Source organism: Vombatus ursinus, unplaced genomic scaffold (genome assembly GCF_900497805.2).
Source record: "Vombatus ursinus unplaced genomic scaffold, bare-nosed wombat genome assembly UNPS02014812.1, whole genome shotgun sequence".
Lineage (NCBI taxonomy): Eukaryota > Metazoa > Chordata > Mammalia > Diprotodontia > Vombatidae > Vombatus > Vombatus ursinus.
This window is the reverse complement of record NW_020954590.1, coordinates 11618151-11632506: the sequence shown is the minus strand read 5'-3', so window position 1 is coordinate 11632506 and position 14356 is coordinate 11618151. Positions and strand designations below refer to the sequence as shown.

General features: G+C 38.9%; 1 protein-coding gene across 3 annotated transcripts in view; it reads right to left on the bottom strand.

Moving 5' to 3' along the window:
• Positions 1–11622, bottom strand: part of LOC114054048 (mitochondrial fission regulator 1-like) — a 57980-nt gene extending 46358 nt beyond the window's left edge. For 2 of the 3 annotated variants that reach the window (XM_027877112.1, XM_027877110.1), the window contains exon 1: positions 11535–11588. The gene's annotated coding sequence lies outside the window, so the exon portion shown is untranslated. Of the gene's footprint in view, positions 1–11534 lie in introns of all 3 variants that reach the window. The other variant, XM_027877111.1, reaches the window with a different exon arrangement.
• Between the last annotated feature and the right edge of the window lie 2734 nt (positions 11623–14356).

Below are 14356 nucleotides of genomic sequence, written 5' to 3'. Positions count from 1 at the left end.
GTGTAAAGTGCAAGGCATACAAAGAAAGGCAAAAACACTATCTGAACTCAAGGAGCTCACATTATAATGAGGAAGCCAACATGTAAACAATTAGGTACATACACAAGAATAGAGGGAAAGGGTGAGATGGTGGATGGATGGATGGATGTATGGATGGATGGATGGATGGATGAGGAAACGGCCCCCCGCAGAGGGTTGGGTTTGAGCTAAGTCTTTAAAAAGGGCAGGAAAGCCAGGAGGCAGAGATGAGAAAGCAGAGCAGCTAGTGCTTAAGGCATGTAGCTGGAGGACAGTGTTGTATTAGTGACACTTCAAGTAGGCCAAAGTTGTAGATTACAGAATTCATGGAGGAAGTGTGAGCAGGCTGGAAAAGTAGGAAGGGGCCAAGTTCTAAAGGGCTTTATTTGCCAAACAGTGGATTTTATAATTGATCCTAGAGATGATGTGGAGCAACTGAAGTTTATTCACATTTATTATTAATTTATTCAGTAGCTGCCAAAATCACTTTGGAAGCTGAGTGGAGGATAGATTGAAGTGAGTGGGGAAAGACTTGAGGCAGGGAGATCAACCAGCAGGCTATTTCAATAGTCCAGGCAAGAATGAATGAATGAAGCATTTATTAAACTCTTGTTGCATGCAAAGCACTGTGCTATGTGCTAGGTATACATTCAGGGAAACTAGCCTCCTGGCTATCCCAGGAACAAGACACTATCCCTCAGCTTTTTCTCTGGCTGACCCTCATGCCTGAATGCTCTCTCTCCACTCTGACTACTGACCTCCTGTTAAGTTCTAACTAAAATTCCATCTTTCTCAATCCCTCTTAATACCTTCCTCTGTTAATTATTTTCTATTTGTCCTATGTATAGTTTGCTTTGTAAATATTTGTTTGTACTGTCATCTCCCTCATTGGATTGTAACTATTGTAACTCCTCAAGGGAAGCGATTGTTTTTTGCCTCTTTTTGTATCCCCAGCACTTAGCACAGTGCTTGGAACACAGCAGGTGCTTAATAAATGTTCATTTACTGATTGAAACATAAAGTAAAACAGTGCTTGATTTTAAAGAGCTTACATTCTAATGGGGGAAATAAAACATATGAAACGTTTCAAATGTAAGTAAGCTGGGAAAGTTTTTTGGGTATAGTTTCAAAGCAGAGGTTAATGTCATTTAACAGTCTTTAATGTCAATTCCAATGATAAAATGAAATCAATTTCTGATAATAGCCAAATCTGAAAGCCTGTTCTTGGTTCTTAATCTTCTTGACCGTACCCCCATCTTTGACACTTTTCACTATCTTTTCCCCTTGCACAGTCTCTTCTGCCTGCACTTTCCAGAGATAGCCCTTTCTTAGGCTTTGTCTTCTGATGCATTTTACCTTCACAAGAGATTTTGAAATTTAGTTACCAATCTAGTTCAGATCCTCATCTTTCTGGTAAGCCTTCTGCAAAAGGCTCCTAATTAATCTCTCTGCCTCCAGTCTGTCCCCCTCTTTAATCTATCCTTCACACAGCTGTCAAAGTGATATTATTAAAAAGCACAGGTTGACCACATCACCCCCCTGCTCTGGAATTGTAAGCCCTTCACAATCTGACTTCAACATAAATTTCCTGACTTATTTCATCTTCCTCTCCCACATGCATTCTATTTTCTAGCCCAAATGGCTTATTCACTTTCCTGTACATAACATTCTCATTCATCTCCATGCCTTTGCACAGGCATCCTTTCTCACTTCTGCCTTTTAGAATCCCTCGCTTCCTTAAAGGTTCAGTTCAAATGCCACCTCCTATGTAAGACCCTTCCTGATTCCCCTTGGTGATAAATGATCCCTCCCACCCAATTAATCTGTCTTTCCTCTGTACATATTTTGTGTATGCTTATCTGTGTGTATGTTGTTGTCCACTCCTATCCCCCACCCCCAAGTATGGAAGCTCCCTGAGGGTAAGAGCTGCTTTACTTTTTTTGTGTTTGTGCCACACTGCTACACACTTGGAGTCAAAGCAAGCACTTAATAAATGCTGGTCAAATTGGACAGGAAGGATGAGCAATGCATATTATGCAACAACTTTTTCCTTCAATCCATTCTGCATATTGCTCATACATAAATTTTCCTAAAGTACTATCTTCAAGTCATTTTATTCAAAGAGCTAAATGGCTCTCTATCAACCAGCACATCAAATTTTTATACTAAAAAAAAAACCAGCACCATCATTTGACACAAAATGTTATAATTTTATTTAAAATAAACATTTTCATCCTACTATCTCTACTTTCTTTAATTTATAGATTAAAAAACAATGCACTGCATCAAGTGATGCAGTTTGTTCCTTTGAGGTATTCTTTAACTCCAGGTTTCTTTAGTGTTAAATTCCTCAGTTTGTCAATATAGTCAATTGTCAATTTATCAATATCATGATCTTGCCCACTTTAAATGGTAAAATTTATTTCTTACTCTCCCTCCCTCCTGTTTAATATTAGGTGCCCATTACTATTCTAGGAGCTAAAGGAAACACAAAAACATAAGACATGAGTCAGTCACCCATCCACCCATCCATCTATCAGTTCACAACTCTTTCAGCCATACCAAGGCTGTTTCAGCCCACACTGGTCTTACTGCACAACTTAGCACAACAACACACAGCACACAGCGGCAGTTCAAAGTGTAACACACTACACTTTTATTGCTCTTCCTTCTCTTCTTCTACCCCTATCATCTCTGAATCTTACGTGAAGGCAACAGTACTGCTACCTTTTAAGGAAGGAACACTGAAAGTAACAAAGCAAGAATCAGTGCATTAATACAGCATTTTCCAATCTAATTGGGCCCAGAACATTTGGGGGCTACAAATTATTACATTCATTCACGCATGCATGGACACATGTGTACACAGGCACATATTCCATAAAATCTGATGTGGAAATATGGAATAATCTTAGTAAAACAGGAAGTCTAGAAAACTGTGGAACAAGAAAAAAAGAAAAGAAACTAGAGTAATTTTCACCCAGAAAAAACTGCTGCTCATTCTAAATGTTTCTGGAAAAAAAATTGTTGTATTTAATGTTTTAGGAGAAATATTGCTAGCTTTATTTTCTCAAGGAAACTCTATTTGTTGAACAACAGGACCTAACAGAATATGGTTTGGGGAACACTGATGTGCTATTATAAAGTATAATGGGCAAAAGTCTGGAGAAGTGAATTTCAGCAGTGTATCAGCTGGCACCAATTGCTGTAGGAAAACCTAACATACTACAATACAATGTAATACAATGGGGGCCAGAATTCGTCTTTCAGAAGCTAAGTGATCTAGGAAATAGAGTGCTGGACCTGGAATTAAGAAGATCTGAGTTGAAATCTAGTCTCAGATACTTACCAACTCTGACCCTTTTTGCCTCAGTTTCCTCATCGGTAAAATGGATATAACAAGAGCACTTATGGGATAATATTTTAAAGTGCTTTGTAATCCTTAAGCTCATAAATGCTAATTATTATTTTTTTAAATCTTTTTTTCCTTTTTGGTGAGGCAATTGTTAAGTGACTTGCCCAGAGTCACACAGCTAATGAGTGTTATGCATCTGAGGCCACATTTGAACTCAGGTCCTCCCGACTCCAGGGCCAGTGCTTTATACACTGCACCACCTAGCTGCCCCTAATTATTATTTTTATTATTATTTAAGTACTGTGTTTGGGAATGTCAATGGGGATTAATACAATTTTTGTTGGAAGCTAAACAAAAACTAAAACAAGGCCAAAAACTTATTTTACAAATGCCAAAAATTAAAACAAGGCCAAAAACTTATTTTACAAATGCCAAAAAAAACAAACCCATTCCCTCTGTGTATGTATGTATATATATATAAACCAAATTTATGACCTTACAGACAGAAAGCAGATGAGATACTTTCAAGATCAGATTTAACTACCTGTCTAGCAAGACGGCAAAAGAACACAATAAGCTAAGTGAAACAACTATTTAATCCACAAAATCTCTCAACCACACATACATATGATTAGTAAATTGAAAATATAACTCATTGATAACATAGCAAGCCACTGCACTGTTAACACAGGAGATCTGCTTTAAGCTCACCATTTTTGAATCATGTATAGTAGCACATGATACATTGGTGTATAATAAGGTATGCTAGACAACGCTTAAGTGAAATCGTAACATCAATCAAGAACACTACAGGGCCGAACTTCTGACAAAACTAGTGATTAGAATAGAAAAACTGAAAAAAGTAAAAACTTGGCAAACTAAATAACAAACTTTTCTACATTCCCATTTCCTACCAGCTGTACTGCTTTTGGACTTCTCTGGACTTCTTCATCATGCCTTCCTTCTCTCGGAAGCTTATTATTGGGAAATCTCATTATCCTGCAAGACTGAATTTGCCTGGTACTCACATCTTGTCAGTACCCTCTGCTCTTCTGACTGGGGGGCAGAAACACACCTTAGTTTCCCCCCATAAGATTGCAAGCTCCTTGAGGGCAGGGGATGTTTTTTTGGTTTCTTTTAACTTGTATTTGTATCCCTAGTGCTTAGCACAGTGCTGGTACATAGCAGATGCTTCATAAATGTTTACTGACTGACATTCCAATGCTCGCACTTCACCAATCCATCTTTACTAAATTGTTCGCATTTGTAAACTTTGATAAAAACATTCTGTATTATATTCCAGAATTTGACATAGTGAGGTCATTTTAGACACTCAATTGCTTGTATAATTAAAAAAAAAGACTAGAAAATGACAAATGCTGGAGGGGATGTAGAAAAATAGGGACACTGATGTATTGCTGGTAAAGTTGTGAACTGGCCCAGCCATTCTGGAGAACAATTTGGAATTATTTCCAAAGGATTATCAAACCATGCATATCCCCAGCAATACTACTAACTAGGTTTGTATCCCAAAGATCAAAGAAAAAGGAAAAGGACCTAGTACAAAAATATTTATAGCAGTTCTTTTTTGTGGTGGCAAAGAATTGGAAATTGAAGGGATGCCCATCAATTGGGGAATGGCTGAACAAGTTGTAATATGGGATTGTGATGGAATATTATCATGCTTGAAAAAAATGATGGGGGGATGGTTTCAGAAAAACCTGAGAAGACTTACATGAATTGATAGCGTGAAGTGAGCGGAACCAGGAGATCACTATACACAGTAATAGTAATATTGTATGATGATCAACTGTGGAAAAACTTAGCTAGTCTGATCAAGACAATAATCTATGACAATTCTGAAGGACTCATGACGAAAAATGCTCTCCACTGATAAACTCTTGAGTATAAATTGTAATATAATTTTTTCACCTTATTTTTTTTTCCAACATGGCTAATATGGAAATGTTTTGCATGATTTTGCATGTATAATCGATACATTTCTTACCTCTTTAATTGGTAGGGGAAGGACCAGAGGGAGGAAATTTGAACTCAAAATAATATATAAAATAAATAATAAAAAATTTGGAAATTATTTTTTAAAAAGGGAGGACTACCTCTCTATACCCTCTCACAGTAGAAGGTAGTGCAAGGTTTCACAACATACATACAAGGGTCTATTTTCTCTACAAAATAAAGATGTTAGACTAGATGTTCTCTAAAATCCTTTCCCAGTCCAGAGCCTGGGGGAGACATTAGATAACATACTGCACACTGGGCCCCCTTCCTCTGGTTAAGGGTCTACATAGTACAGTGTTACAAGCTAAGAGTCCCTCCAGGCAATGTGTCAAAGTGAAAACAGAAAATAGTCCTTAATACTAATCAAAGTGCTTTCATGTAAGTCTCATTTGATACACACACCAATGAAATTGTGTAAACCTACTATAGTGCTGTTTTGCTCCTACCTTTATCTGGACCCCAAATATATGACAGTTTTGGTGAATGTTATTATTTTAAAAAGAAGTGAGACAGGTTTTCCCTCCCAAGACAACATATTCTGAGAAATAGCATAGAATGATATTGATGGTGGCCTTGGAGTTAGAAGAGTTGGATGCAAAACTCAGGGTTTACATTACACTTTAACACTCTGGTGTGAACATGGTAAAGTCAAAGTTAAATCTCACTAAGTCTGTTACAACTCTCTAAGGCAGTAACTGGGGTGGAAGATGGAGGGAGCTCACAGAATCACAGAATATTTCCTTAATATAGTTTTTTTTTCTCTGAAAATATAAAAGGAGCTATGAATTGAGTTGTATTCTTTTTTTTTCGCCCAAATGTCATATGGATGAAAACTTAAAAGTATCATTTTGATATATTTTTTTGAACATGTACACTACTCCATGCAGCTCCTCAAATAATCTTGGGGGTGAAGGGAGGATGGGTGGACACAGAGCAGGAGGAAGGCAGGAAAAACTTGGGAGAAAAATGTTGAGAATATAAATATATTTTCTATCTCCCCCTTCAAAAAACCCATTCTGCTTGGTACATAGTTAAGTGCTTAATAATCAATTTATAGTGGATGTGAGCAGGCTACAATATATGAATTTTGAAGAATGGAATTTTAAAATGCCATTTTGAAAATGTATGATAGAAAAAGATGGGCTGGTCAAGTTTCAAGAGTGGGGAATACAGGTGGATAACCTAAGTGTTCTACCAGTGTTCCAAGATGTCTGGAGACATTAAGGAAGGGCTCCAGCATGAAGGGTAGACCCTCTGTGGAACACTTGTGGGAGGACAGAGGATAGAGTTGTACAAGATGGACCTGAAGATAAGAATGAGTTTTGATCTGTATTATTAGAGAAAACATTTGGGTATTTGTGAGTTCTTTTTTTCCTTAGGAGCTCAAGGAAATGAACCTTTCTAGAAAGTACAAAATGCTATAACAAACAGTGGCAGCAAAGCGATGAATCCTCACAACAGTTTGACTGAAATGAATTGTAATCGAAATGATAAAACTTCAAAAACTTTTAATTATATAACTTCAGTACATGGTAAGGATCTTCAGGGCCTATGCCAAGAAGTGGTTATTTGATTTTTCTTCAGGACATTTATGATAGGATAGTTATATACTCCATTTTATAAATGGAAAAAAATACAAGCTAACTAATCTTTCAGTCTAGTACTCTCTTTACAAAGTCACAGTCTTAAGAGCCTGGGAGTAAACTGTATTGCCCAGTATATTTCAGAGACAATAAATTACAAGATTAAAGAAATAAATGCAAACTTTTACACAGTATTATGGCACCTTATTTATGATCGATTCACTCACTCATCAGGAGTCAATCTCTGGGTCAATTTTAATTGGCTATAATTTAAAATCACAGAACCACAAATTTAAGAAAAAGCTTAAAGAAATAACCAATTGAGTCTAATCCCCTCTATACCCTTGTAAAAACCAGTCCTCCATCTGTGCTACATCTTTCCACAAATCAAAACTGGTTAGAAGGCTTAAAGAAAACTTGAGGAGAGAGAACATGTAGGCTATGGGCCTGAGAAAATAAATTATTTTATGGAGAATGTTGCTTCCCATGATTTTCTTCAGGGGTCAGTCATTCTCAGTTATTTTCTCTCCCAGAAAGCTTACAAACACTATACTAATACACAACCTAGGGATTTTTCTACTTCCGGATATTAAGATTAAATTAATTTTAGTAACTGAAATCCTAGGGATTTCTTTTTAGGGCATTTTTTTCTTTTATGTAAGGTCCATTAAAATTTCAAACTAATAGCAAAGATTGCCAAATAAGTATTTCAAATGCCTAGTTAAAATAGTTAAGTGGAAGATGTACTAAAAATATTAGTGGGGTATGTGGGTAATGCTCATGCCACTAAGAAAAAGATAATCATCTATGAAGCAGATTTTGAGAAGCTGCATTATATCACCCTCCCACTTACTGAATGTAAACGTTTTTTTTTTTTTCCTGGCAATAACTGATCATTATAAAAAAATTAAAATGTGTACTACATAACTAGTTGCTTAATTTTGTGTATTTTTAAAAAATATATTACAGAAATACAAAGTTTTTGTAGTAAACCCATGTGTAATTGGAATTGATTTTCAATCATGTGTACGTTGACTAAAAAAAGAACTTAAAAAATAAAATAATCAAGAGCCAGGGGACTTGGGTTCCAGTTTTATTTTGACCATTAAGTTGCTATGAGATTTCAGATGACAAACTGAGTTCCACTAGGCAGGGGTTGGACTAGAAAGATTAAAGTCCCATTCGATTTCTAAATTCTATGATCTTAGGTATGACATAGATTTTGGAAGTGACTACTCTATAAAGACTAATTAACCTTATCAACAACTTCAGCAAATTATCTTGGTTTTAAGCCTGAATTTATTTTGGAAAGATCTCTCGATCAGGAGATTCTGAACATGAGGCAAGGGGTGTTCTACTTAGGATACTGTTCTGCTCATTCCACAGTAGCTCAGAGAAAAATTTTCTGAGGTGGGTAGCTATAGCTATAAACTCAGAAAGCTTAAGAGTTTAAAAAATAAAACTTTAAAAGCCTTGCATTACCCCAACTGCAAAAGTTTCAAAAGGCAACGGAAAGAGATGATACCAGTCTGAAGCTCACCACTCACCAAGTGAACATGTGGCAATAATAAGAACGATATTTTTTTTCAATGTGAGGCACGCCTCTCATCCAAAAGATTCAGTCAGTCAATCAATAAAACAAAGACCCCAATTACTTATAAAGTCCAAACTCAGCCTGGCAAACAAGTCTTCTGACAATCAAATTCCACTCTATTTCCCAGCTTAATCACACTACTACTCCCTAATACAAACTTTCTTAATCTGAAATATTGTTCTTATTGTCCCCAGAACAAGGTCTTTGTCTTCCCTAACCACTTTATAATAATATCTGATTTTTGAATAACCTTTCATTTTATAAAGTGTTTTTAAGTACACTATCTCATTCCATCTTCACAACTCTACAATGTAAACAGGGAATATATTCCCATCTTACCTATGAGAAAACTAAAACTGAGAGTTGGTCTAATGTCATACAGTTAGTTCCTGGCCAGCCTAGGCTAGAACCCAGGTACCCTACTTCAAAGAGCAGCATTCTTTCCTTCTTTCTCCTCAACTAGCCATAATAAAGAAAAGAAGTATATTTTAAAATGTCTGCCATAGTTATTAAACAGTTTGGGTCTTCATTTAAAAGTTATATGAATTTAAGCCATTTTTATGTGGCTTTCAAAACATAGCATATTCATATGTAACCCCTAACAAAATTAAGTTGCTATTTTATACTTCCATGATTCTTTTTTCTGGGGCTCAATCCCTTAACAGGATCTCATCTGTTTTACTTAAACCAAGTATTGTTGTTTTATTATAGTGTGGTCTGAACTTTAGATTAACAGTACATTATATTTTATAGTGCTATAGAGTTTATAAATTTCCTCATGAGAGCTTTATGAAGCAAGGAAAAAGCACTACTTCCATTTTAGAGATGAGGAAACTCAAGATTACATAACTTCTAAGTGATATATACTCATCCGATTAAAATTCAGACCTAGTTATAAGTTCAACGGTTTTTCTTCACCACATAGAAGAATGACATTTGCTATTTCTGCTTGCTGAGATTATGGAGTTGGGCTGGGATTAGAGACAGAATAGAAAATGGGTCCGTTTGCTGAGAAGTAGAGTATAAAAGGGATAATATGAAATAAGTCTCCAAAGTGTGGATAACTGATTATCCTCTACTAAAATCTAACTTTCATGTGTCATAGTGATGAGGTAAGGACTCTGGGCTTCACCCCATCAACATGGAAAAGGTCTTTGAAGAGGCCCAGTATTGAATTCCCAGTACTTCTTAAGAGGATCAACCTAGCTAAGTGCTGCCTAGTTTCCAGAGGGATAATCATCAGGATAAATTTTTTTTTCAGTGATGGAAACTCATGAAAACAAGTATTGTACTGTGGAAATGATTTGGAATCACTCTGCTATGTATTTAGCTACCTGTCTGCTCTGTTATCGTATCTCTTATATAAAATGTCAGGGTAAACCAGCTAGAACCCCTGAGGGTTTCTTCCTGCTCGGTTCTAGGCTCCATCTACTGATGCCAGGGTTCTTAATTATGAACTGGTTTAAAACACTTTTTTTGTGATAACTGCACTTCAATATAATTGGTTTAATTTGTAATCCCATGTGTTTTATGAATTTAAGAACATTATTCTGAACAGGGGTCCAAGACATAAAAGATATTAGGCTATAGAGGACATCTTGCCTTGATAGGGGAGAGAGGAAAAGTAATAAGCATTTAATAAGTGCTTACTATGTGCCAGACACTTTACAAATGTTATTTCACTTGGTCCTCACAAACAATCCTTCCAAGTAGGGGCTATTTATCACACCCATTTTACAACTGAAGAAGCTGAACTCGGAAGCAGGTAGGGCTAAGAGGCTCGGAGTCCGGAAGACCTGAGTTCAAACTCGGCCTCAGACACTAACTCTGTGTCATTGAACCTCTCTGCCTAAATTTCCTCAACTGTAAAATGGGAGATCACAATAGCCAAATACCTCAAAGGGTTGTCAACAAGATCAAATAAGATATTTGTAGCTCTTAGCACGGTGCCTGACATTTAATAAGAGCTTAATAAATTTGCTTTGCTCTCTTCCCTTCCATTCTCCCCCAGCTCCCAACTCCAGACCCAGCTCTACTCTCACTGCCACCAAGCTGCTGATTTAGTGCCCATACCAATGAAATCACAGGTATTTTTTAAGTTGGACATCTTACATTTTTTAAAAAATTTATTTTTAAAATAAGATTTTGGAGTTCCAAATTCTCTCCTTCTCTCCTGCCCTTCCCCCATCCATTGAGTAAGCAAGCAGTATCAATTATACAAGAATCACAGCCAAGTTTGAGAAAGACTACAGATCACAGTGGGAACCACCAAAAAAAAATATCTTCCTCCTCCCGGCTTCCTTCCAAAGCCGGATCAAATCAGACCTTCTCCTTAATCCGCCCCCCCTCCTCCGGCGCCCTCCTCCGCGGATCACCTCCAGTTTACCCGGCACCCCGCGGCGCCTGTTAGTAAACACCGCCGTCCCCTTCCAGGGCACGCGGCAGCCACGGACAAGTGCTTACTGACCCTCGGACCCCTCAAGTGCAACGACACCCACATTTCTTTACAACGTGGGGGACGGACGCTACTTTCCCGGCGCGGGCGAGCAGCGGCTCCTTCGGGCTCCGGAGGCGGCCGTGCGGTGAAGCCCGGCCCGGGGGCCTATCCCCTCCGCGGGGCGCCAGGGAGCGCGAGTCCGAGGGGGCGCGTGGGGGCGGCTCCAGGCCACCCCAGGGCGACGTGTCGTTGTGGGCGTGCCCGCGTCCTCCCGTCCGCCCCGCTCCGTTCCCTCAGGCGCCCGCCCCGCTCGGCAGGCTACCTCTCCTCCCGCCCCCGGGGCCCAGCGAGTCGATAACTGCGGCTCCCCTGCCCCGGCCTCTCCCTCTCGCTGCCCCTGCCTCACTCCCCGCACCCCCCCGCCCGGAAGTGCCAAAATCCAGAAGCCGCCCCCTTCCACCTGGGTAAACGGCCCTCCTGGGTCCCCACCTCCTCTCCGGGACCCCCACCCCCACTCCTCCAGCTCACCAGACCCACCGCGACAGCCAGTGCCTCCTTCACCGGCTTCGGACTCGGGCTGGGAGGTCCCAAGGGCGTCACCGGCAGACAGCCAATCCCATCCCGACGCCGGTTGCGCCCCTGGCCTCCGTCGGCCAATCGTCTGCCTTCCGTTACCGAAGGGGGTGGGTCCTAAGTCCCGCGCTGCTCCTAGGGTGGAGAGGGGAGACTAGGAAGGGGTCAGGCGGGCACCCGGCTGGGTCGCGAGCTGGCAGTGAATGATCTGCCCGCTCTGCGCATGTGTGTGTTTTGGGTGTGGGAACGGGCCAAGAGGCGTCAGGGCCGGGAATGTGGCGCTGCGGCCCCCGCTCTTTATGTTTGCTTCCGTGGGCCGTCTCTTTGTGTGGCCTTTTGTTTTTTTGTATGAAGTCCTGAGGGGCGGCCTTGAGGGTGCCATGCAGAGAAAGCATCAATTCTAAGTCTTTCTTCCCCCTATAATATAGGTAGGAAGGAAGCCTTTCCGACAGACTTAGGGACCCAATTTGCAATTCATCTTCACTTCATAATCAGGGGCAAGTGTGTGTCCAATGTTTAGTCACCAAACTTTAGTGTGTGCAGTATTGTGGATATGCACAGTCAGCACCTTGAAAAGGTAATGTTATCCGTGATAATGTGTTTTGGACACAGTAGTCTTTCTCCTGTGGGTCTGTACTCTTTGGATAGTTTTCATTTTGATGGGATTCATTCTGTTCTCCCCCGTGGGGTGACCACTGACGTTCTGCAGGCAGTGTCATACACTTTGACACATACAGATTACAGAGCAACACTCCCAAGGGGAAATTTGTATTGACGCCCTGTTCCAATAAAAGAGGGATGCCATATACCATGGAGGGTAAAAGAGACTGAGACTAGTGAATGAGGTAAGACTCATTATGATCTCAGTGTGACTTCACTAAAGCTCATTCAACTTTAAATGGGAAGGAGAAAGCTTGCAGGACCAGTTTATAACTGGTTGCTGTCAACAGGTATTTAAGCAACTGGTAATTATCTTTTGTGACAGACACTCAATATCTTTTGCTGTTTACCCACTCTTTCTTTCCAAAGGTACAGTCAGCACCAGATAAATAAGGACTCAAATCACAGCAGAGGCAAAATTACAATTAACATTAGATTCTATGGGTGCTCAATAAATGTTTAAACTGTCTTTTTAGTAAAATTTCAAGTTGGCATAGGTCAAACTGAAATATTTTACTTTAAAAACAAATTTGTACAGCAAAAATAATTTGCTATAAGTAATTTAGTAACTTAAGCCAGAGACTTTTATGATTAAGCAGACAAGTATCCATTTGGGCCACTTATATTCTACAGTTTTCTACAGCTAATCATTTATTTTTAACACTTTATAGCTCTATTTGGGCTGAATCAACGGTACAAATAAAGCACCTGGTTTTGTGGTTCTCATTACATTGAATCTGCCTCTTCTCCAATGAGGAGTTGGGGAGAGAGACGTCTGTTGTTTTCTCTGTCCATTTACTACCACTCCCTCTTGTGGTATTAAGGAGAAGAAACCATTCAATACAATCTAGCAAGCTAAATGCAAACCCTTTAAATTTGTTACCTGTAAAACAGGGTACAAAAGAAGCTGAATAATTGCTTTCTATTAATATAACTTGACTTTGCCTAGATCCTATTTATTTCCTAAAAAGACTTGAAAAATCCTGGAGAAAATGGGCACCTGGGAAACAAAGTCAGGACAAGACCTAATGCTGAAAATGTAATCCTGATTTCAGTTCACTTAACAATAACAATAATAATAATAAAGGTGTGGAGGAGTGTGAATTGAGGAGTAACTTAGCCCCTAGCTAAAGGACACCACCCACCCAGCAACTCCATATTAGTTCCTGGGGCTGTGTAAAAGATTATTGTGTGTGTGACCCACATGGATAAAAACATTTCTAGCAGCTCTTTCTATAGTGGCAAAGAATTGGAAATTGAAGGGATGCCTATCAATTGGGGAATGACTGAACAAGTTGCAGTATATGAATGTAATGGAATACTATTGTCCTATAAGAAATTACAAACAAGTGGACTTCAGAAAAACCTGGAAAGACTTGTATGGACTGATGCTGAGTGAAATGAGCAGAACCAGGAGAACATTGTACACAGTAACAGCCACATTGTTTGATGACTAACTTTGATAGCCTTAGCTCTTGTCAGCAATGCAAGGATCTAAGACATCTCCAAAAGTCTCATGATGGATAATGTTATCCACATCCAGAGAAATAACTGTGGAGTTTGAATGTAGATCGAAACACACAATTTGCTCTTTTTTTTCTGTTTTGTTTCTTCTTTCTTGTGATTCCTCCTATTGATTCTAATTCTTCTTTACAACATGACTAATGTGAAAATATGTTTAATAGGAATGTATATGTAGAGCCTATATCAGATTGCATGCCATCTTGGGGAGGGAAGTGGGGAGGGAGGGGGAGAAAATTTAAAACTCAAAAGCTTATAGAAGTTAATTTTGAAAACTAAAAATTAATTAAAGATTATTGTGTGTGTAGCAAAGAAGATCTAGGTTATATATAAAGAGCAAATGGAAAATAATACAATATAAAATATTTGTTGACCTCTTCACTTTAGGACATTACTCCATCTTGGGTTTCTAGTCATGATGGTTTAAGAGTTGCTGGTTTAGCAAGGGACCAAAGTACATTTCTAACTCCATGGGATATGTTCCAGTCTATTCTAGGAAGTGGAGAGTACAACAAAACAGCTATTAGAAATTTTTTCAAATTATATCAATAATTGTTTCTTTAAAAATTAATTTGAATTATCAAAGACTGAATATA